At 40.2% G+C, this 24,042-nt stretch overlaps 1 protein-coding gene across 9 annotated transcripts in view; it reads right to left on the minus strand.

The window, feature by feature from the left end:
• DLG2 (discs large MAGUK scaffold protein 2) overlaps nt 1-24,042 on the minus strand; it is a 983,561-nt gene that overhangs the window by 619,490 nt on the left and 340,029 nt on the right. The window lies entirely within an intron of this gene.

A 24,042-nucleotide genomic window follows, 5' to 3' on the forward strand; every position in this document is an offset into this window, starting at 1 on the left:
ATACAAGCAACATTTATCCAATCCTGGCTTGCCACATGGGAGCTTTCTCCAGGCACAAATTTACAAATAGACAGGTTGAAGGATTGCAGGAGACACTGAATAAAGATATGAAGTTACACGGAAAATGCACCAGCATGAAGCTAAAGAGTCAAGCCTCTTTCAACTCTGCTTTGGAGGCAATGTAACTGTCTCCAGCTAGTACTGCTATCCTGCAACCTGCAAACATCTTGCCGTAAACCAGAAAAGCAATAATTAAAGAAGTTTGGGAACATAATACTCGTTTGGATTCTGTTACAGCTGTCACTGCTCCTTCAGTTAAAGCAACACCAGCTGAAAATGCATAATAAAGCACTTGGATGAACAAATCACTAGCTGTGCTTTTTAAGAGGATTATTTATATCAAAAGTTGGATTAATGTATCCTCCAGGTTTAGGTTTGGTCCTGGCAGACGCAAATACAAAATGAAAAGGCCATGATATGGAAAGTAAAGTGATGTCCTTAATGATTTCACAGCTGATAGCAGAGTAAACCAAGCAGTTGTTCCACAGTGCCCTGACCCTGCTTTTCTGTGACTCACTAAGCTCTGCCCATCAAATTAGAAACTCTTTCTAAAGAAATGAGAGCAGCTTGTCTCCCTGGCAATTGCAAGTGAGTTCTTAAGTCACAACTGAAACAGTTTTCTGTAACAAACCCGAAGTAGAAATTTGTTATACAACAGAACAGAGAAAATGGCAAATGGAGGTCCCGGTGTGAAGCCAGATCAAGCAGTACAAGAGGATGAATAGCACAGGATTTTTTTTAAAAAGCTGCCCGAGATGCCAGACCCTAACTTAGGCAACCTGTTCTACTAAGATTTTATTTAGTGTTTAAATACGTATAGATATATGCATGTGCATGTATGCATATACCTATACTTTAAGTAGGATTTCATCAGGATAATTTACCCTTGCTTTGCAAAGTTCAAAGCCACAAAACAACCAATTTCCTAATCTTTGCTCCTACTGTTGCACCATACAATAACTTTATTTTTATCCAATTTCGGTGTGCAGTAAATTCCAGCTTGGAATAATGTTTTCTGATAATTGTTTCTCACTCTCTTAGAACTTAGCACTCGCAAGAGCCCAAGCTTACTAAAATTACAGCAGTTTCTAGATGGAAGTGGCAGATAGAGCTGCTCTACAGTCAGAGTTACAACCCAGCTCCATTTCTGAAGATCTGTTTTTTGCAAATAACAAGCTCTTACAAACCACTGTCCTCAATTCACTCAGCTGACACTTCTCTCCCGACCAGCCTGGGTGCGAGCCCGTGTGCCATGGGAGCTCACTGCATGGATGCCCTTTAGTCAGCTGTTCCATAACCTGAGTTTGTGTGACCCAGGAGCCCAAAGTGACATCGCAGCAGCACTTCTCTCAACAGTGACTGAGCCTGTTTAGAAAAGTACTGTGGTGACAAACAGCAGCTGTAACACTGCTGAATCTTTGATCTGTTTATTCCTAGCTTGCCTATCTTGTTATTAAGCTATATATTATACAGATTTTTCTTTCAAGCACTGTCTCTCGCATAACCAGCACTGGTGTAAATATAGAAAAGCGTAGTTTCCATGACAATACATTCCATAGCTACAGCCAGCAGCCACTATCATTAAAACATGAATCACAGTGCTACCTTAAGGTGTGAGCACGCTACATCATCACTGGCCTTAGAAGCATTAATTTGGGATGGGGGTGGCATGGCAATATTTTTAGGAGACACTACTATAAAATGCCTGGAATCTGTGCTATTAAACTATTTTGGCCCTTCTAATAGCCACCCATGTTAGCGATTTCAGTGATCAGTAACTCCCAATCTGTACCAATCATTAGCATTTCGAAGAGAAGGATGCATTACATCTGTACTTTTCAATGTTTTAAACACCATTTCCTGATTGAAAACCAAACTCAAGTACACAAATGTGATTTCTGATTAATATGCATATGGCCTAATTAAAATCACCTTCATTTAGTTCCAAATTCTGATTTCAAAGGGAAAGACAATCAGCCAGTTAACCTCTTGCACCATTCGGATCTTACTGCATTCAGCTGGCTCATGTTTACAAAAGGGAGGACATATCTGTTCACTAAAATTCCCATTTCTTCCCCAGCCCCTGCCACTACTACAGATTTTAAACCAGAACAGGTTTCACCTGTGATTTCATTTCAGTGTTAAGATGCACCAAACAGCAAGCACCCAAGTATTTTGCAAGGCACGAAATTCATCCCTTCACACTTGAGCTAATCGTTGCTTTCAAGTGAAAAACACTTACCTGACACACAGTCATTTGGGAAAATCTCAGAAAAGGAAGATTTATTCCAGTGACAGATTTGAATAATAACTCATGTTGCAATTGGCCAAGTCATTTATTTCCATTAAGTGAAAATCACATACAAAAAAATGTCATAAAAAAACATTTGCTCAGAGATCTTTATCTATCTTTTCTTTTTTTACAACAGCACTTATCATACACACAAGTATATTGCCACTTGCCAGGAAAGGCATTTAAATCACAGTCATACTGCAGGAGCAAAGATTCTTGGAAAATCTATGTCCACATTTCTGTGCTAAGGAATACACAGAAGAACACAAATTGTGGGTGCTAGTCTATGAAGAGTCCACAGATCAGTTTTTTTGAGCCCTCCAGCCTTCTTTGGGCTTGAGTGCATTGATCCAGCCACTTGCTCACAGCCAGTCTGATAAGACCTCTCTTGCTCTACCAGCCCCTCTGGAAGCTGCCAACATTTCAGCTCTAGGTTTTCCAAAGATGTCTGTCTGTCTTTCATAGTGCACCATTTTGTGGAAATGGATGAATTAAATTGCAACTTAGTTGCATTTCAGGAAGTATTATGCTCATGTTTGCATGGTATTTCCTTGCTTAATGTGTATATATCTCCTCCTGTACTGGAGCAATTTCAAATAGTAATGCTTAGCTTTGAACCTGACATACCATGTGAGAAACAAGACCAATATAAGCAAAAAAAAAAAAAAAGACAGTGAGAGTCACAAAGAATTTTGTCAAATTTTGTCAAATTCACATTTGACTATCTTCTGATGCTTAATTTTAGGATTTCTTAATTCTCTGCTACTTCTGTTGAGAAGATGGCTTAAGTTCTGGTTACTATGGTACACATTTATGTATTTCCCCTTGCCTGATTTCACTACTCAACTTTTTGTTCCTTTGCTATACCTTTTAAAAACTCCATTAACCCTTACAACATCCATTAGGTATGAGAAAATCATGATGATCTATAAACCCTTGGCCAAGGTATGTGATTATTAACTTGCTTCTAATCTTATGTTAGAATTCAAAACCATCTTTGCTGTTCTCTGAAGTCCCTGAATACTAATCAAGACTCTTAAAAACAAAACCTGTCTCTGACAGTGATTAAAGAGAAGTTGTCTTTTCAAAGAATCAGATAAAAGAAAAAGCAAAAAGGCTTGTTGCACCACAGGCAGCACATACAAAGGGAACCAGAGAAAGTAAATATAAAACAAACTTGAAAGATCCTCCATCAAAATAGAAATGATTGCACATAACTGTCTCACATGTTCCTTAAGAACAAAACAGTCTCACACCTCAGTCTAAACCAAAGTCTTTACAGCTGTACTATCTTTGGAGAGGCTCCACTTCGGGGGTTTCAAGGACCTCAGCTATGTCTACACTTTCTGTGAGCTGGTCATTTTGGGATATAAAATGGGACATCCATTTCATTTTGCTGATTTTTGTCCATTGGTGAGTATCAGAAGCCTGGGCTTAGTTTGCTGAAAACCCATCTCCCTCTGGAACAGTAATCATATTAAAGGCCATGTAGTTCAACTCTCCTTCAACAGGCAGGGATGTTTTCAACTAGGTCAAGTTGCTCAAAGCCCTGTCCAACCTGGCCCAGGACATTTCCAAGGACAGGACATCTACCACCTCTCTGGGCAACCTGGGCCTGTGTTTCACCACCCCCATTGGAAAACAGAAATTCCTTTATCTAGTCGACATATAGTCTCCTTTGGTTTCAAACCATTACCGCTTGTTCTATCACAACAGAACCTGACGAGATTTCTGTTCTCATATTTCATACAGGGCTCAAAGTACTGAAAAGCAGCAGCACAGAGCCTTCTCTTCTCCATACTGAGCAATCCAAACTCTCAGCCTTTCCTCATAGGAGAGACATCCCAACCCTCTGATCACTTTTGCACTTGCTCCAATGGGTCCACACCTTTCCTTCGCTGGGAATCCCAGAGCTGGATGCAGCATTCCAGGGGGAGTCTCACCACAGTGGAGTAGCTGGGGAGATCACCTACCTCAACCTGCTGGTCACACTCCCCTCACTTCAGCCCAGGATATGGTCCCACCTTCTGGGCTGTGAGCTCATATCATTGAAGTCTGCCCAGGAAAGACCCCACAGTCACCAGATACCAGCTCAAGTGCTGCTAATTTGTGATCTTCATACATCTCATGCAAAACTGTGTTTGAACTGATTCCAAGAGGTAATATGAGATTTAACTTTCATGTGCACTTTTAGAAACGGGAATAAGGCAACTTTTTTTGTGCGTGTCCAAAGGCTCAAGGAGCAGACAAAGTCTGGGCCGGTCCTGCCATGAGGAGAAGATGAATAGGGCCACTGGGGTGGAGATGGAACAGAGACCTCCAGAGACAGCTGCGTAGAAAGAGATTTGCCACTCCTGTGAGATGTCATTGGGACTGCTGGGACCCACCTATTCCACTGTCATGAGCAGCATCTGCTCCATCTCACACAGTGGCTTGTGACAACTGATCTCATTTTCACAAATCACTGTATGGAGACAAGGATGAGCTACCAGTTGGTTCCTGCCAACAGCAGGCCCTGCTGGTTCATTTCACCGAGAGATGACAGGGACATGGGGATAGAAAGTTCTCCTCAAGCACCTTGAAATCTGAGCATGGAGGCAGAGAGAAAGGCAGAGGATAGACTGGATGCTCTGGAAAAAACCTATGCATCAAGAATTCACATGTGGTAGGCAGCTTGGAAAAAAAGATCAATCTCCCCACCTGAAGATGGAATTAATGCCTTCCAATTAAATGCCCATATCTCTAAGTATGCCACCCTATAACACTGATTTTTAGGTTAATGGGAATGCTCTTACAGAAAGTACTCGTGTTCATAAGTGTTTACACATTATAAAGAGCCACATTCCCTGCATAATTCTACATTTGTAACTAGTGAAAAACTGTCTGAATTATTTATGAAAATAATTTTGATCTGTTAAATCATTTACAGAGTCACCAACTGCATATAATTTTTTAAGTCACTTCTCCAGCCAGGTATAAATTAAAAACAAAAATATGAGAGAGGGGAGAAAAATACTCTAATTAAATATCAGCTTGAAAGAGATAAGCAAGCATATTGCTGACAGTCCTCAACAGATATAAAACAGCTCCACTTATCTGAAGATTCCTATTTATATCGTGTATTAGCATTTTTAAGGTTTTCTGTGACAAATTAAAGAGAAATAAAGGCCTGATCCTGCTGGCACAGAGTGGAAACATGCACACAGAATATTTAGAAAATACATGCCTTACTTTAATGTCATTATGTAGGCCACTATGTAGGCCTACCGATTCCTTCAAGTTTTTATAGTATAATACACATGCACCTAAAAGAGCTTGAAATGATGAGTTTAGTAACCACGTGCTAGAACTCACCAAGGGCTAAGAGCTGCACTATTTACCCAGGCTGCTGGGACAAAAGAGGGATTAGTCTACAGGGAATTTTGTGTTGATACCCTGTTGCTCTCACTAAACTGGCCAGCTCTGCTTGTCAGTGCATTGCAATAACACATTGCAATAACTGAAGTTATTGCACCTCACACATCTTTGCTTTACGCATTGAGTGGAGGCGTCAGCTTGGCCACAGACCTCTCCTTGTGGTCACAAGCTCTGCACACACGTCCTGAGTGCAAGCAGGACTCCCTCAGTAAGAAGCAGTAGGAATTTTCCATTTGTTTTCCTGCCTCCCCCGAATCCATTCTACTTCCATTGATGAAAAGTTTTTTCTGGCCTTCCAATTCTATCTTTTTTGTTTATTCTGAATCTTGGCCCTGATATCTTGACCAGCTTTCTCAAAATGTTGCAATGGAAGGAACAAGGAACAACTAACTTCTATTCGTCCTTTCCATGTCACTCATGACTTCATAAATGAGTTGAACATCCTCTCTAGCTGGTCTCTTTTCTGTTATGAAAAGTTGTAGCTTAATAGATCTCAGCCATTCTTATAAAACAGCTTCCATATATTTGAACATGATCACTGATTATCTCAACTTGTTCTACTTAATTCTTTCAAACTTCACCATAGCTCATACACTGTAAAACCCCTAATGCCCTTGGTGTTTTCCTCTAAAATCTCCCTGATGCTCTCAAAGTGAGCATCCCAATGGTGACACTGCCCTGCAGAAAAATTCCTCCTATCTCTCGCTTACAGTATTTCTCTAAATATGGTCCAAGTTTTTTACATTAGCTTTGCAACAGCCTTTTATTTTTCCCTGAGACTCACTCTGGGATTCATTTCTACACCATTACACCTTTCCCTGCTTTCTGGCTAATCAATACACATTTGGTATTCGTGCAATTGGATATCCCTTACTACATGCAACACTTCATATTTGTACTTCATGTTATTGCTTTCAGGCCGTTTATTTATGTTGAGCTTTACATATGACATTCCTCTGATAATTTCTTCTGTTCTGAAGGGTATCGACTTCAATAAAAAAGCACTTGGAAGCAATTCTTCCTGGGATTTAGACTAGCTGAGGCACAGAATGTTGCATCACCAAAAAGTTTCAAAGGGGAAATCCACTTTCAAGAAATGTATCACTGGTTTCTGGGGAGATACATGCACAACTTAAATCTCATTGCCTTTGGATCACACAGAATTAAAATGCTGGCAATCATTAATAGCCCACATAGATGGGAAGTTGATACGGACTATACCCAGCTGATGGCAAGTAAAAAATATAATTTCTAAGAGTTATGTGTGAAATCCTTTCATGATCTAAATAAAAAAAAAAAAAAACCACCAAAAAACCCCCACAAAATTGAAACCAAATTAATAACGCCCAAAAAATCCCACAAGTAAAAGCCCATTTCTATTACCTTGACCATTTCCTGGAAGTATTTTGTAAGGCCCTGGATTAATTTTCAAATGTGGTTCCCATAACTGGCTTTTGGTGGAAAATCAGTTCCTGTACGATCATCTCTTGTACTGAGACTTTCAGACTGCTGCTGGCAGCCTCAGAGAGGAACCACCAGAACCCAGCCTCTATTTCTTGTGTCATATGGTACTACTATTTAGAGAGAAATAATAAGCATAAAGGAAAAGTGCTTGATGAAAGCAGAAGTAAAAATAAAACCGATGATAAATCAGAATTCATGAGAAGGTCAGGCTATTTGACACTTTGGAGAAGTGAATTTTCCACATTAGTAGCGTTTTGAAAGAAAATCTGTGATCCTGATTGAAAAATATCATTCAACTGAGCTATAATTGCAGGCACAAATAAATAAATAAATATAAAATAAGTGGACCAGGCCTAAATCTAAGTCCTATCATTTAAAGTCTTACATTACTTGCTCCTTATTATAGTGTGCAAGATTTGCTCTGGCTAAGGGTGAAGGCATTCTGGCTGGGAGAAGCAGATACACAATTTCATGCTAGAGTTGAACCCAGGCTGCCACCACATGTGCTAGAAACAGGAGAACACCTTTGGGTTCCTCTGTGAGATTTTACTCAAAAATTCCCCCTGACACATAGAGGAGGAGGTTCTGATTACCAGATGTTTGAACTTGGACAATGATTTTGGTTTTTTACAATGTTTTTCGACATTTAAATGTACCTAACTTGCCGGTGGCGATTAAAAGTGAGCACTTTCTTAGCAGTCAGGAAGATTGTCAGTGATTTCCTTCAGATTCTTGTAACAGGAAATTCTGTTCTCATTTCTGGCAAATGCCACTATCCTCACAGCTTTTGGCATTTAATGGTTTTTCAGCTATGAAATTCTGATTCCATTAAAAAAAAAACCCAAAAAAAAAAAGAAAAAAAACCCCCAAAACAACAAAAAAAACCCCAAAACAACAACCCAAACCCAAGAAAAACTCACAAATAAGAAATACAGTTGTGGTTACAGCTAAATTCTATATCAAGTTTTCCACCAAAAGTGTAGCAAAAGCATCTATATGACATCATCTACTTTGGCTCTCTGTTTGCTGGCATTTCTAACCTCACCATGCTAAGGACAGACCATGGATCTTGGACACAGTGGACACACAGGATCTCCTTAGGTGTATTTAGGGGAACAGAGGCTGCAGATCCCTCCACTAAATATATCCACCCCACATTTGGGAAAAAAACACTGTCAACTTTTTGTAGGGAGAGCTGCCCTTGACTCCAACCCAAACAGAGGTGCCACCTGGATGAAGAAAAAGATTTCTGAAAGACTTTTTCTTCTCTCAACAGTTCCTGTGTATCTTTCTTGGTAACCTGACCAGTTCTTCACAGTAGAAAAAGAAAAGGTTACCCAGGGAAGGCTGTAAGGGTGTTGCTTTTGTATATGTGGCACAGACAGCAGCTTCTCTCTACCTCCATGGGCTGATGCCCATTCCCATGGCCTTAAATATGAGCTGTAAAGCCACGTGGCTCACAAAAAATCAGATGGAGGAGAAGCAAGTTTAATTCTGGGTTGCCTGGGAACCCTACCAATTCTCTCATTCATAGGAACTTCTGGACCAGGCACTCTCAGTCACAGAGCTCCCTTGGTGCTCATAGTTCTGGCTTGACCCTCTTTGCTGGGGCATGTCTAGGGAGAAGCACAGGGCTAGTGACAACAATCCTTCCCAGTCAGCACAGACCACTGCCCCTTTACAGCACCTTTCTCTTTCGAGAATACCTTTTAAAGCCAAGGCAGAGACTTTTCACCCTGACAGCACTGCCCAAACACTCTCTATCCCTGGGGCTAGAGGGTACAAACAGGATCTGACACTGCTGGCCAAAGGGAGCAGTTCTGTAAATGGAAGACATTAAGGAAAAGCACACCTCCAACTCTGTGTTGGTTGGGAATGTCTCCTACCTCCAATGTCTATCACCCTGGGGAAGGGGAAAGGAAAGACCTTCCTAAAATTATGTTTTATAAAGGCAATGTGTCCTCCAAAGAGTCCATGGGAATAATAAGGCAAAATAAAGGCAAACTTAAGAGAGTTATAGGAGGGCCCAGTGCACAGTCCTCTACAGATGACATTTTTAATGCCTCAAAGATGAGGAGCTTAGTGCAAAATCAATGCGCTCCTGAGGGAAAGGAGCCAAGAGAGCTTAAACTGCTCCCAGTGACTGCAGGCCTACGAGAGCCTGCAGAACCCTCCTGAGCCAGCCCCCAGCTCTGTGTGGTGACTGAAGACCAACTCCTCATCCAGCACAGGCTGAAGGGGCTGCTGCCAGGCACAGCATGGCCCCAAGACCATGGTGCCATAGGCACATTCAGAAATGCCAACATGGAAGCGATGCTAAGACAAAGGAACAGGCACAAGCTCAGCTTTGGCTGTGGAACAGGAACCTCCCTGTCCTCCTCATAATTAAATTCACACCAGTCACCCAGGAAAGGAGCACAAAAGAGCCCAGGACCAGAGCTGTTTGACTCTTGCCTGGCTGAGAGCTGTTGTGAGTCAGCCAGACAGACGGACAGAAAGAACCATAATTCTCAGGATGGCAGCATCCTTGGTGCTGCCCCATCCAGGTGTGGGAATGAGCAGCTTTGGGGCAGTGGTAGCTTACCTGGGGAGAGCTGCCCTCCTGCTTCTGCTCAGTCTGCAATGCAGCTGACTTGTCTGGAGCAAGCTTCCAGGAAAAACAAAAAAAGCAGGCTGGGCAAAGTCTGCTCACAGGCTCTGCTGCAGCAGGAGCATCCATCTTAGATCCAGTGGAGGAGGAGAGCTTGGACAAGCTCCCTTTTTAAAGCAACAGTGCTCCCATTGAGCCTGGCAAGGAAGGGGAGTGCTATGCCCCCAGCAGAGGTTGTGCTGGATCTCTGCAGAGCACTTTATAGGCATTAGCTAATTGAGCTTTGCAAACACCCTTTCAGCAAATAAACATCACCTGTCAAGATTTACAGGTGCAGAAAATAACCTGAGCTAATGTCACCTGCTGGAGAAGTAGCCCATGATTTTAGGGTGCCTGGACCAAAAGTCTCTTGGCCTGATTTTTTTGGTGCATCTATAGGTTCCTCTGACTCTGACAGCACAGAACATCTGTATTCTGCTTGTAAATAAGAGTGAACATCTGCTTTTGAAAGCCAACCTCAGGGGTATTTCAAGTTGGAAATGCTATAAAACAGGCACAACAAATCACCAATCCTTAGGATAACGGTGGCTTTTATGACTAAAGACATCTCAGAAGAAAAGTCTAGAGTCAGGTTTAATCAGATTTTGACTGTCTGCTTCTTTTCATGCATCTAGACAGGCTGTGGCTTCCCCATGGATTCCTGTGGTCCTGCTGGCAGAGAGTCAGGGTCTGAAAAGAAAAATAAAACTTTCCTTGCCCAGGACCACTTAGTCTGCATGACCTGAAGGATAAGATGGGACACCTTGTCTGGATCCATCACCACCCTACAAAAACTGCCATTAGGAAAACAGAACAGTCGTCCTGAGTTTTTCCTTCTGTGGCCACTGGCCACTCCATAAAATGGAGACAACAGGTAGGAAGCAGGGACACGTGGGACATGCCACATGGCTGGGAGCTGGTATTAAGAGAGTGATACAAGAGGTTTGTTCGGTTTGCTCTTTATTCTCTTCAGAGCATATTTTTGTTCTATGGTGGGCCCTTAATAAACATCACACTTTTAGCTCTTAGAGTGCTTGACCAAAGAGCTATGAAAGATACCTCAGAGGCTGCCCCTCTGCCAGGTTGTTGATGCTGTAGCAGTACTCAACCCAGGCCCAGATTTTTAGTAAGATAGATGCATTCTGGTATCTCGTGGGATTTTCCCTTGTAGGCTGAACAAGTTTGAAATTAAAATTAAAAAACAGGGCAAGTAAGAACACCCACTAGGGCCTACTTGTGATTGTAGTACATAAATAGATTTTAAAATCTCAGGTTTCTCTCATGCAGGGCTCCAAACTGGAGAATTCTCTTCCCTTACAGCAATAAGACAACAGCTGAAGCTCCTGTTGTCCTTCAAATTGTGCTTCAAGGTACATCCATGTATTCAGGCAGCCTGTTTTTCCTCCAAACCTTCCAGATGTGTGAGAGCTACAAGCTGAGTATTCCCCAAAGGGACAGGCCTAAAGGAATTCAAAGTCCTTCGTTAGGCACTCTGTCAATGCTGCAAGCATCACTATTTAATTGATGTACTGTTTTTATTATACGTGCCCTAAGGGAGTGTGCTGACCAAAGTGTCTTGTAAATTGAATAAATAAACAAATACAGAAGCAAGCATCGCTGCCTTGACCAGCTCATGGTGTGACAGGAAAGTCTGTGTGGTTTAATGTGGTTTTACACAACAACCCAGCTGTCTGGAATGGCTTGTTTGATCCTCACTAACCCTGGCAGGCTCTTCCAGCTCCTTCCTCTACCTCAGCAAAGACAGAGGATGCCTCTCTTACTTTTCAGATTTCTAAGGTCACTTTACTGATTAAATATGTCATTTTAAAAGCTTCCTGTAATGTGAAAACTGCCAATTTCCTTCCTTCATCTGGAAAATGGGTGAATAATTTCATCATTTGCTGTTACAAGGAATGAAGTAGTATCCTTCTCCCATTCTTTCCCTTTCCCCTGTTGTTGACCTGCCCCACTTCACAGCTCTGCAAAGTCACGATCTCTTTTCATTCTTACTTGAGTATTGTTTAGACCAAAGTACTTCTCAAATATATCTTTTAACAAAACCTTAGAAAATATAGCTGTACCAGTCAGAGTCAGGATTACAGTGCAAATAAAAAAAAATAGATGCCAGCTGGGGAGATAAACTGGCTTGAGAGAAAGGACAGCAAACAATATAGACAGGCTACCATTACGCAGTAAGGGCTGGCCACCCAAAGCCTTGCACTGCTGCTTGAGCAGGTTTTACAGCCCGTGCTCATCGCTGGGCTGCCTGGAAAAAGCACTATCAGTGCCCCAGCTGGCTTGTACACACCTACAAGAATTGAAGCCACATGCAGTCAGGTCTTCATGCTCATGAATATTATGCATGTGAGAGATTTTACAGCTGTGAGTCATCATCTTTGCCTACATTCATGCGCTTCTTTCCACTCTGGAAGGAAAGTGCTCTCATTCACGAAAAGAAAAAATATAGGTTTCAAGACAGATCATGATGCAATCACACTCTTTTATAGCGTTCAGCTTCTCATTATGAAATATGATTCCCCTGAGGCATGACTATAGAGTGTGGAAAAGTGAGTTAAAATGGAAAACAGGTTGTGCCAGCCACGCCTCTAGGACTGCCCAAATCACTTCCTCTGACTGTAGACTTCCCTCATGGAGCTGCTTAAAATTTTCAGGACAGTTATCTTAGATTGTCTTCACATTAAAATGCAGTAAGTGTCTTTAGGATCATCTTTAATATAGAGCTTAAAGAGACTGAAGAAATGAAGATGAACTGGAGACTGAACATAGCCCACATGTGTCCCACAGCTCCATGCTCTTTCCCCCTCAACCATGTTGCAAAATTATTCTGGGGCAGGGTAGGTGCCATAGTCAGGCTTTTATGTGAGCCAAGCAAAAAGAAAACAATGTGCCCTATTTCTCCCAAATATGTGAGGCCTCTGTTCTCCTTGGGGCAGATACTGGCCAAATCAAATTGATATATAATCAAAATCAGGAAAAATGTCAGAGAAGGGTTATTTCTGAGGGGTCATTTGCAGAATCCTTCCATTTGAATATACTCCTAAAATTGTTTCAGATTAGGAAAATCAGGCCGGATGCCTGCTTTTTTGCCATGAGAAACTGGAAATGTTTGACCTTAACTCATGATTAGCTGTTAAATGACTTTCAAGGAGACTTTCCTAGGATAATCTACTTAGCCTTTAGCACTCATTTATCGCTTCATAGTGGAGATTAGGGTTGATTCTCAAGAACAGCATTACTTAGACTAGACTATCAACTACATTTTTTTTCAGTTAAGTAAATTATTCCTTTATGGGAATAATGAGAAAATTTTATGTCCTCTTTTACTGTATTTAATGTGTTGTTATGGAATAGGTGACCATGAAAGTCATGTAAGGAATGATGGAAATTAAGCACTCTACAATTGAGAAAACAAATCACCAAAAGAACTGATGGACTTGTGGTCACCCAGAAGGTTCTTTAGATATTTCTGAATTATAGATATGATGGTTGTCACTTTTTGCTACCAGGTATTGGCCTAGACAATGGTTCTAGGTAGAAATTAAAGAATCCTGATAAATTCTTAAGTAATTAAATCAAGGCGAGACTCAGCATCTGGACAACGAAAAAAGATTGTGGTTAAGTTTATGATTTCTAGACATGCTCTAGATGCTTACAAAAAAATTATGTCCAACTGCATCTAACTCAGGCCAAGAAATTCAGCATACTTCATAAGGAAACCTCTTCAGGGCTCTTCCCCTGCAACTCACACAGGCCACATCCAAAGCGCTTGATCTTGGGTTTCTGTGGGGATTGAAAGACATGGACCATGCTATACTAGCAAAGCCAGTTTATTACACAACTCACTCATATTATTTATAGTTCTCTAAGTTCAATGCTGAATTTTCCACTGGGACCCCTTTGCACCTGTGCTCCCATAGCAATGCAATCTTTTTGGTTATCAGGTCCTTGTTACATTCTTTTGTGTTAGCAACGTCCTTGTTACATTCTCTCTCCTCAGAGCAGTTAGACTGACCAGACATGATGTCTTCACTTCTGTTCTTGCCTTGAGCTTATCTCTCCCACAGCTTCCACTGTCCCAGGGCCAAGACGTCAGCAGCACTATCCAGCTCAGCTTCTGTAGCTGTCTGATCTTCCACAGGTTTCCATGACACTAGAAATCCATGCTTCTTCTGTGAGTGTATGGGGATCCTAAACGCCCTGGGATTGTGCTGGACAACTCTGTAGTTTCCAGACTGTGCACTTTTTCTCTAGCAATTTTTGTGTCATGGGATGTACCCCAGAATGTTTGTTTGGCTCCAAAAGTCAGTCAAAGAGTGAATTTACATTATGCAACACGTACAGAGGACGAGGCCCTTTGAGTTAGCTGGGAAGCTAAAAATATACATGGAGACACTTACACTGGATTTTTATGACAATGGGTCCCCATACATAAGAAGGAATTGCAATCAAATCCTAGGAGGCGGCTGAGAGGTGGCAATCAGAATCTCCAGGACTAGAGAATGGTGTTTATCACTAATCCTTTGCTCAGAATGGCATAGGACTAAGGGTAATGGTTTTAAACTGAAGGAGCCATAGTTTAAGTTAGATGTAAGGAAGAAGATTTTTACAAAGGAGAGTGGCACAGTTTGTTCAGAGAGATGGTAGATGCCCCATCCCTGGAAACATTCAAGATCAAGATGGAGAGGGCTCCGAACAAGTGGGTGTGGTTGGAGATGTCCCTGAACATTGTAGAAGGGTTGGAGTAGAAGTCATTTAAAGGTTTATTCCAATCTATTCTATTCTATAATTCTATGATTCTGTGATTCTCTGACATCACTCTTGTCTTGTTCTGGGACATTCAAACACCAAGCACCCTCTTCAGCAAAGGTAGTTTGCCAGAGTACCCTGTTCTGACTGCCTTCAGCCTGAGAACACTCAAGGGTCAGGTTGATTGACAAATTACCTTAATTTAGCAAGTGATTTTGCCTCAAATAAATTGCTCCCATATGTTTACTGTTAATCTATAGAAACTCCTCTTTTACTGGAAATGAAATTAAATTCCCTCACATTTTTCACAGGAAAAAAGCACAGAAACAGTCAATCACATGCTCAACAGACATGTGATGTCACTTGACCATGAGTTCAAATAGGTAGAGGAATGTGCAGGACTGTGGTCTTCAGCTTTTGTTATTATTACCTCAGTTCCAGTATTATCATTTTAAAGATAATAAATACCTCCCTCAGTTTATTTCTTCCACTTCCTAACATATGAACTTTCCCATATTTCTCAAAGGTTAATGTCCATATGCATGCAGCCAATGTTAGAATTTCAATCACGATTTTCTGTCTTTTATTTAGTGATTGCTGCAAATTAAATTTGTGCTATACTGTGTGAGATGAAAATGCCACCCCCAAAGGCTTAGTAATCAAAGTCAATCCACTGAAAATTGTTCTGGAGAGGTGAAAAATATATATTTATCTATATATTAATTAAAATATAGGTAACTCATCTTCAGGTATTATTAAAAATTACAGTGTTTAAAGAAAGCAACTCATTCAGCTGTGAATATAAATTCTTGTTTTACTCTGGATGATTAACAGAAATAGTGAATTGCTGGAATTCTATTATTTTAATTGGAAACCACTTTTCTGAATAAGATAAACTGCCAGCCACAACCAATAATTATACCTTTATTCCTAAGGATGTGCAATAGTGGTGTCTGTTTTAGACTATTGCATTTTCAGCCATAGGAAGGAGCTAAAGTTACATAAATTTCCTGGAAGAGTACTTAGACAGCTGTTTACCTGAAATTATGCTTGTTTCTGGCATCAGTCTGATATACAACTTATTTTATAGTTGTGGCAGAGAAGTAATAAAGAAATTGCTGAATTATTAGTACACAATTTATGCTTGCCAGTGTACCTCACAAAAAGATGCTTTTGTATTTTTGATGAATATTGCTAGTGATAACACCAATATATGGCTTTGGTTTTACTTCCTTTGATGGATCTTTATGTGCAACATAAAGATTTAAACAATTTAGAACATGAGTATAAATATTAAAAGAAGAGGCATTTATGCAGCTCCTCAGGGTTTAACAATGCTTGCACAGTCAAACTGTCCATCTAGGGACAAACACAGCTGCACTTGGTTTTAATGGGAAATATTTGTGTTAATATTCCACGTATCTATGCAGATTGAAATTAGGTACTGTCTAACTTTAAAGGGTGCTATTCTGTAAATGGGAGTTGTCAGGCTGAGCCAGGCTCATGCTGGAGAACTGACAAGAGCCAAAAGGTGGGAAACTGCCTCACCACCAAGGCAGAATGGCAAACCACAGCTGAACCTCCCTCTAACATCCATATGAGATTTCTGGCTACTGGTAAAAATTACTTTTCTAGGATAAACTGGTTGCCCCTAGGATTCCTCACCACTTCATGTCCTATATTTGGATAACAACCGTCTGGGAGGCCCTCACATTGTAAACCTGAGCTGTCTTTAAATTAAGAGAACTATTTACAGGACTTGTGTAACTGAAGGTGATGGTGCAGTCACGTGAGTGTAGGTTGACATCCCGAGGCTCTGTCAGCTGTTCCTTCCTGCCACCTGTACCTATCCCTCCATGTCCCAGGCAGTCTTCTCTTCCCTCTCTGCTGGCACATCCCATCTCTGCCAGAATGTCATGAAGCTTGTGTCAGATCTTGGCACAGGAACATAAAGAGGAATTGCTGCACAGGATTCAGGAGCTGTGGGAGAATTATATCTACTACTGTAGCTGTTGATCCATTATGAGTATCACAGCCAGAAACTCCCATCTGGAGTCTCCCACCAACTGCTCTTGGGCAGGTTTCAATGCAGTGGTATCAACAAGTTGAAACTTTGCCCTAGAGAGGAGTTTAAGCAGAAGTGGAAACTCCACCCATAATCAGTCTCTCTTATTTGAGATCTCAGGATGCACATGGATCATATTTTAAAGCATTTCTGTGCAATTAGGCAGGTTAGAAACATCCTCTAAGGAGGGCTATATTAGAAACATTCAAAGGAGGGTTGATTTTAAATTCTGCTACTCTGTTCTACTGAAAAACCTGAAAAATATCTTGAGACAGAGGAACACAGTTATGAACTGACCGTTCCTGATACTAGATATTTCTGTAGAGGTTTCTCACAGTTATCTTGCACAAAGCAATATATTGCCATTTTTTCAGTACAGACACATTTCTCATCTGACAGTTCTAAGAATGTTTCTTTTTTTGTACAGAAAGGAAGATAGAAGACTAGGATGTTTTTACTTGGAGCAAGGAATGTTCTATGCCATGCATTATTTAATGAGGAAAAATTTAGATCACAGAATCTCAGGATAATTCATGTTGGAAGGGAACTCAGGCAGCCCTTGGTCCAAACTTCCCCTTAAAGCAGGATCAACTATGAAGGCAGAAGAGGTTGCTCAGGGCTTTTTTTCAGTTAAGTCCAGCAAGATTCCAAGGATGGAGACTGCACTGTGTCTCTGGGAAACCTGGCCCACTGTTGGGCTGTTGCAGCATGAACCAGGTGTCCTTATGTCCATACTGAACCTCTCTCACTTCAATCTAGGACAATTACCCCTCATCCTTCCACCATGTCCCATTCAGGTCAGTGATTATTTGCTCTTGAAGCCATTCTTTCCTGAAGGCTGAATGAGGCTTGGTCTTTGTAGCCCCTCAAAAGGAAAGTGCTCCAGCTCTGATCATCTCAGTGGGCGTCTCCTAAACTTGCTTGTATTTAATAAACATCTGCTTTGTACTGGAAAATGCATGGAGTTTAACAAGCTTTGAGAAGAGGAAAGTAACCACTTCCCCGGATAGCCTGGCTCTGCTCCTCTTTATACACATTGAATTTAATGAAGTTTTGGTTGGCCTTATTCTCTATACCATCCAGGTCTGTAGATGGCAGCCCTGCCTTTAATCATGTCAACTTCTCCCTGCATTGTGGTGTTTGCTGACCTGATGAGCATGTGCTCCTCATCCCCAGACTCTGCTAGAGACCAACTGATAAAGAGCAAAGATCCTAGAATAGATTTTTGTGATATGCTTGCCATCAAGGTAGAGGGTGACTCACTAACCAGTGCCCTCCAAGTCTGGTCATTCAACTAGTTTGTGCCTTATCTAGCTGTCCAGAAACCTGGATACAAGAGGAGGCAGGTCAAAAGTCTTAAAATTATACCCATGGGTACTTCTCATTTACATGACTATTCATTTTATTATACGTTTATGGCAACCATGGCCTTGACTGGGTAATAAAATGCAGATGTATGGACACCACTGCATTTTAACAACATCTTGGATGACCTAGAAGAAGCTGGATTACAAACAGAATGTAATTCAGGATGAGATTTGTAGAGATCAGGAGGATAATAGAAAGCAACCACAGTCATACACTCTTTCCATAAACAAACTGTCCTACTGTTACTGCACCAGAAAAGCTCCCTGGGAGAGAAAGGATGGAAGGACAAAACCAACAAAGGCACAAATGAGGAAAAAGAAATGGTACAAGTGGCACACTATCAAAAGCACATTGGTAGGGAATGAGAGGGGCAACCTGAGCTGAGCACCCATGAGCGCAGTCTGTTCCCCGGAGATGCCAAATAAACCAGTGAACACCACACACTGGTGCTCACAGGTGAGAGGAGGAGGGAAAGAAAACAGGACTCAACCTCTATAGAGCCTCCACCATAAAATTCCCTCTTGCAGCCAGTGGGTTTGCCCATGCCTGAGGGAAGATGGTGATGATGTTTGATGTGTGCCTGGGGCCTTGGTGAGGAGAGACTTTGCATCCAGGGACAAGATATGGGGAAAAGGAGGCACTGATCCATAACAGCAGGGTTGTTCAATATTTTCAATCTAAAAATGCAAACCCTACAACTTCTTGAAAGCAGATCTGTTAAGATTTAAAACTTAATAAATTATTACATTTAAAATTCAAACACGCAATAGTTTATGCTAAACCTGGGCTTACTAAAATTATTACAACCAATTAAAGATATAAGAAAGTGTATTGCAACAATTATTAATTCCCAGATTTGAACGAGTTAAGGAGTGCTACCTTCTCCCATAATGGCACAGCTGAAACTGAGAAAATGCTGCTTTTTTAAAAACAGCTTGATCTTCATAAATATGTCAAATTACTCTGTATTGTACTTTTTACAAAAGACTGTATGCAAATATTTACATGTTTTCCAAAGGGCATTACTTTCTGCTTTTGTTGTGTAAATAAGCATTTGCCTTCATTTCTTTGAGTTTTCATTTATTATCAGATTCAACAGGAATATTTTCATCATGTGAATTAATCCACTGAAATCTGAGAAAATAACTCAGAAATTAATTAGCCAACATGCTGTTCTCCTTTTATAACTTACAAATAGAAGTCAGATAGGAGAATATGAGAGCTACAGTAACTAAAATTTAAAGAACAAATGACCCACTTTTGAAAGTGCCCAAAAAACATAAGACTTTGAAAAATATCTACCAAGACTAGCTCCCAGGTCTGCTTTAGTTCAGCTACACTGGTAGTATTGAAAGGGAAGTGCTTGGCTGCTCAGTGGTTTTGAAAATCCCACAGATTACCTTTTTGTTCTGTGTACACACCAACACATCAGATTTTCAATTCACCATCTTTGTAATGAATTAGTCACCAGTTAAATTCAAATCTAATTTTAAAATCAAAAAATTTAGACAGAGAAAATATCGTATAAGTGATCAAATTTATTCAATGGATGTGTGAGTATCAGTAGATCCTTCCCTCTAGGAAATAAGGAAAACCAAATTTTCTTTAAAAACTTTGTCTGTCTGCACAGCATTACATTAAGTCACTAGACCAGTAATTGTGAAAGATTCCTTAGGACACAAAATGCATACAAAATTAAAAAAAAAAAAAAAGACAGTTTAACTTAAGATTTCATGCTTTTGATTAAATTCATATTTCTGATGATTTAATTCACTTTGACTTAAGTCAATCTACATTGCCTCAGGTTCTCTATCTGTGTATTTCACATTTATAAAATGGATGATATTACGATGAGTTCCTTTCATTAGCCAGTGTGCCTCATTAGGAAGAGCAATGCTTCTTACAGCTAAATTGGATTTTGCTCTACTCTATGGTTCCTTGGTCCTTTGCTGATTTTTCCTTCTTATCAGCCAGAAACACAAGGATTTTTTGTGATGTGGATGCTTGTCCACTAGATGCTGCACTAAGCCCACCTACTTATTTCATACCTCCATCTGCTGTGGATAGAACCTGGACTTCTCTTACTAATTCCTTCAGGTAGCCAAGTTACCTTGACTAGACATGAGGTGCATGAGCTTATGGAGACAATGTGCTTCCATCTAATAGCTCAACTTGGTTTCATCTTTGGTCTCAGACTAGGTGATTACTTGCCAAAGTAACCACTAACACAGGTTAGTGGTTATGAGCTATTCTACACACCTATACACTCACAAATATTCACTCTGACATACTGAATGAGGCTTTAAGTCCCTTTCTCCAATTTTGTGCCCCTCTTTAAAGAGGGGACACAGCATCTTCTGGGTTCTGGAGCATGCTCTAATAGCATAGATGTGAAACAAAGAGTAGTTGTAGACTTTGCTGTCTGCTTCTGGGGCTCAGGACTGCTGGGGTGAAGCCCAGAACCAGCAGGGCAGCTGATGCTGTGGCTCACTTGTAAAAGTAAGTGCCTATGCTCTCCAGGATTGGGAAATTTTACATTTGTTTCTCTCCTCCGATTTTTTTACTGCTGTGTTCAAACAGAACTCAAACAGAAGAGTTCAAGCAGAAGAATAATTGTGACTCTGTGCAATCGAATAATTTCCATCTAAAAAAAGCCAGCCAGCTCCAACAATTATTCCAGGAGGGAAGATGACACTGGAGTGGAAGAGATGGCAAAGCTACATGAAGGTCCTGTCAGAAACAAGCACACACATACACATAGACCATGGGCAAAAACTAGGGCTTTTACAGCTCTTTCACTATGCCCAAGATTAGGGAGCCATGGAGGTGGTTTAAACAATTAATCTTTACACTCAGTTGCTTAAATTCTACTGCAAGTTTAATCTTGCCCAATTGTCTTTTAAGCCATTTCCTCAGGATGTGGTTTTCTGGTCCAAACAAACATTTCCAAAGTGACACAGAATAAGTAGTTCATTCACCAAACACTATGTGTAAGTTTTTTTCTTATACAACTGCCATAGGAGGCCACATATTCTTGTGGCCATACATCTCATACTGGTTTCCCAATCCCTTGAGAAAGGTAGGAGTTCCTTCCTCAGATACATTTCAGGCTATGTGTCCTTCTTGGAACAAATCAAGCTATCATAACATGCTTAAATTTAATTAACTTTTACTATACCTATTGAATATCCTCTAGGTGTGCACACTGGTGATTGAACTTATAATCTTGGCAACACCAAAAAAAAAAAATCTTATTATCCTTTACCTTAAATAATATATGTCAAAACCAGATACTGTTATTTTTATTTATTATACTACAATTGTGCTGTATATCTTCAATCAATTCTAAAATTGACTGAAATGAACCAGTTTTGCTAAACATTAGGCAAAACCATGGTAATTTTCTAATACAAAATACACCAATGCTTGAACTCCAGCCTTCTCCTTCCAAAACATGTTACCCTTTATTTTGGAGCTAGTTCTTTAATACAAATTCACAACCAACCAATGGATACAGAATGAGCTGAGTTCCCAAACTGTGCTTGCCTCCTTGATGGAGAGTGGGAACAAAGGTGGATGAAGGCATTTTACTGTGGTCCACTGTGACACAGGATCAGGACAATATCCACAAACTATGAGATGGCTACTCCTCCTTATGAGGGCAAGAATTTTAACCCATCACTGAGTTTTCCATGTTATATTTAGCTTCTTATGTGGAAAGGAAAAGAAAAAAAACAACCCAGAACAGGACCTGAGCTATCTTTGAATGCTGCTTCTTTTCCAGCTACTTGTCTCCTCCATCCAAGCAGGGAAACAATCAACACTGGCTTCTTCCCTATGGCTTAATTCCTCTGCTCACTTGCTGATCCCAGGTTGGGATAGTACAAGGTTCTAAATATCTCACAGCATTTTTTGGGAAAAAAAGAGATGAAACCCCATTTGTTCTCCTTGAGCTGAAACTGGAATTCCAGCTGGGGAAATATTAAACCAGGTCCCCAGCATTGTGCCAGAAGGATATGTCCTCCAGCTCGTCCCACGTGCTGAGCACATCTCACACAGACCCCATTTTCTGCTGATGCTGTGGCTCACTTGTAAAAGGAACTGGACTGCAGCACTGTGAGCACTGGTATTTTGTATTGAAAACAAATTTTTAGAAGGTGCCATTGTTCTAGGTCCCCAGGGCAGATACACAAGCTCCAGAAGACACCTGCTCTAGGGGAGTCAGGCACTACGTATCACCAAGTCTGGGGAACAAAGGATTCCCTCTTTCCCTCCCTCAAAGCTTTCTTTATTGGGTAGGCAGAGTCAGCACAGTTAATATTATGATATACAAAGACCTCACAACTTAAATAATCATAAATATATACTGTCATGGCAAAGAATGACAGCAATGAGAAAACTCATCCTGGTCCCACTACGCAGTGGCCAAATTGACGCTAACTGTCCGAGGAGTAGATGGGTAATTCTCCTTCAATTATTGATAGCAGGGTTGGCCCCAAATCATCCCTAAAATGAACAACACATTCAAAAGACATTTTTGTTAATAATGAATTACATATTCTGGACCTAAACGTTCAGGTACATTTAACTAAATGGAAAATTTGAAAGAAAAATTTACAGAAAACATTAGAGAAAGCTTTTGAATTCAAACTGAGTTAGCACAAAACAGAAACAGAACAAAACAAAAATTAACACTCAGTTTTAAAGTTTGTAGGAAAACTCTCCACAACCTTTCTGAAATTCCTTCCACTTTTAACTTTTCAGACCAAATTAATTTGCTAAGGCAATGTTTTAGGTTTAATACCAGAATGACTAGACACCTCATATTGAGCTCTGTAGTACAAGACATTAATTTTTTTCCATTTACCTTGTACTGAGCCCAGTAATTTGAGCTAAAATACATAATTTCAGCCCATGAAAAACTAAATTATTAAGTGCCATAGGTAGGGGATAGAAAAGAACAAGGTGTTACCTTGGGCTTCAATAATAACAAGGAATTGATTAGGTAAGGAATTATCCATAGTCCAAGCTATAATAAAGCCTGAAAAAAATCCCAAGGTTCCTTCTAATCTGACTTGTGGAAAATTCAGTCCTGTCCCCAAGTGTCATGATATATTTAATCCTCACTAGTTAGCTGAGATGTACCAGCCAAGAATTTAAAGCAGAGGATTCTCAATACCCCCTTAAAGCATTGGCCTACTCAATCTGACATGCTGTCTCCAACCTCATTCAACATTGGTGTTTTAAAGGAAGGGGGGAAATATAATTTCTGAGCATACAAATTCAGCTTGTATTATGATGGAAAATAGTCCTTCCTGAACCTTGTGATCAACTAGATAATCTTAAAATATGAGGTTTAAAGACAGAATGGCTACTGACCTAAACACCTAATCTAGTCTTCTGGTTCAAATGAATATTTAGCAAGGATTTTAGGGAAAAAAAAAAAGAAAATACATATATAATCACAATATTTAGATCACTTTGTTTACTATCCATTGATAGATTTGTCTTCCAGGAGTGCATAACATGTATAATTGTACATTTGTGCAGCATAAGTACACACTACATCAGGAGCAGAGATTCTTAATTTTAAATCTAATACTTCATATTTTCATGGGGTACACACTACATTTTGCAATGTGCAAAAAAATCCCCAAAAACAGACTTGATCCCATTCATAGAATCACAGAATCATAGAATGGCTTGGGTTGGAAAGGACCCTAAAAATCACCTAATTCCAAATCTCCTGCCTTGGGCAGGGACACTTTCAGTATTATATATATCCATACATATTTTATAAGTGTATGTACATATGAATATATATGAGCATTTAATTATAGCTATTATACATCTATAGCTATAGATGACAAGTCATTAAGACAATAATGAGAACTATTACCTTCATATTGACCAGGAAGCATTAGAAGCCTGTTGAAAGCAATGCTGATCTTACTCTGTTCTGGCTGCAACCCATTAAAA

The sequence above is a fragment of the Melozone crissalis genome, unplaced genomic scaffold (assembly GCF_028551555.1).
Source record: "Melozone crissalis strain CALT ecotype California unplaced genomic scaffold, PUWL_Pcris_2 ptg000008l_1, whole genome shotgun sequence".
NCBI classification, from domain to species: Eukaryota; Metazoa; Chordata; class Aves; order Passeriformes; family Passerellidae; genus Melozone; species Melozone crissalis.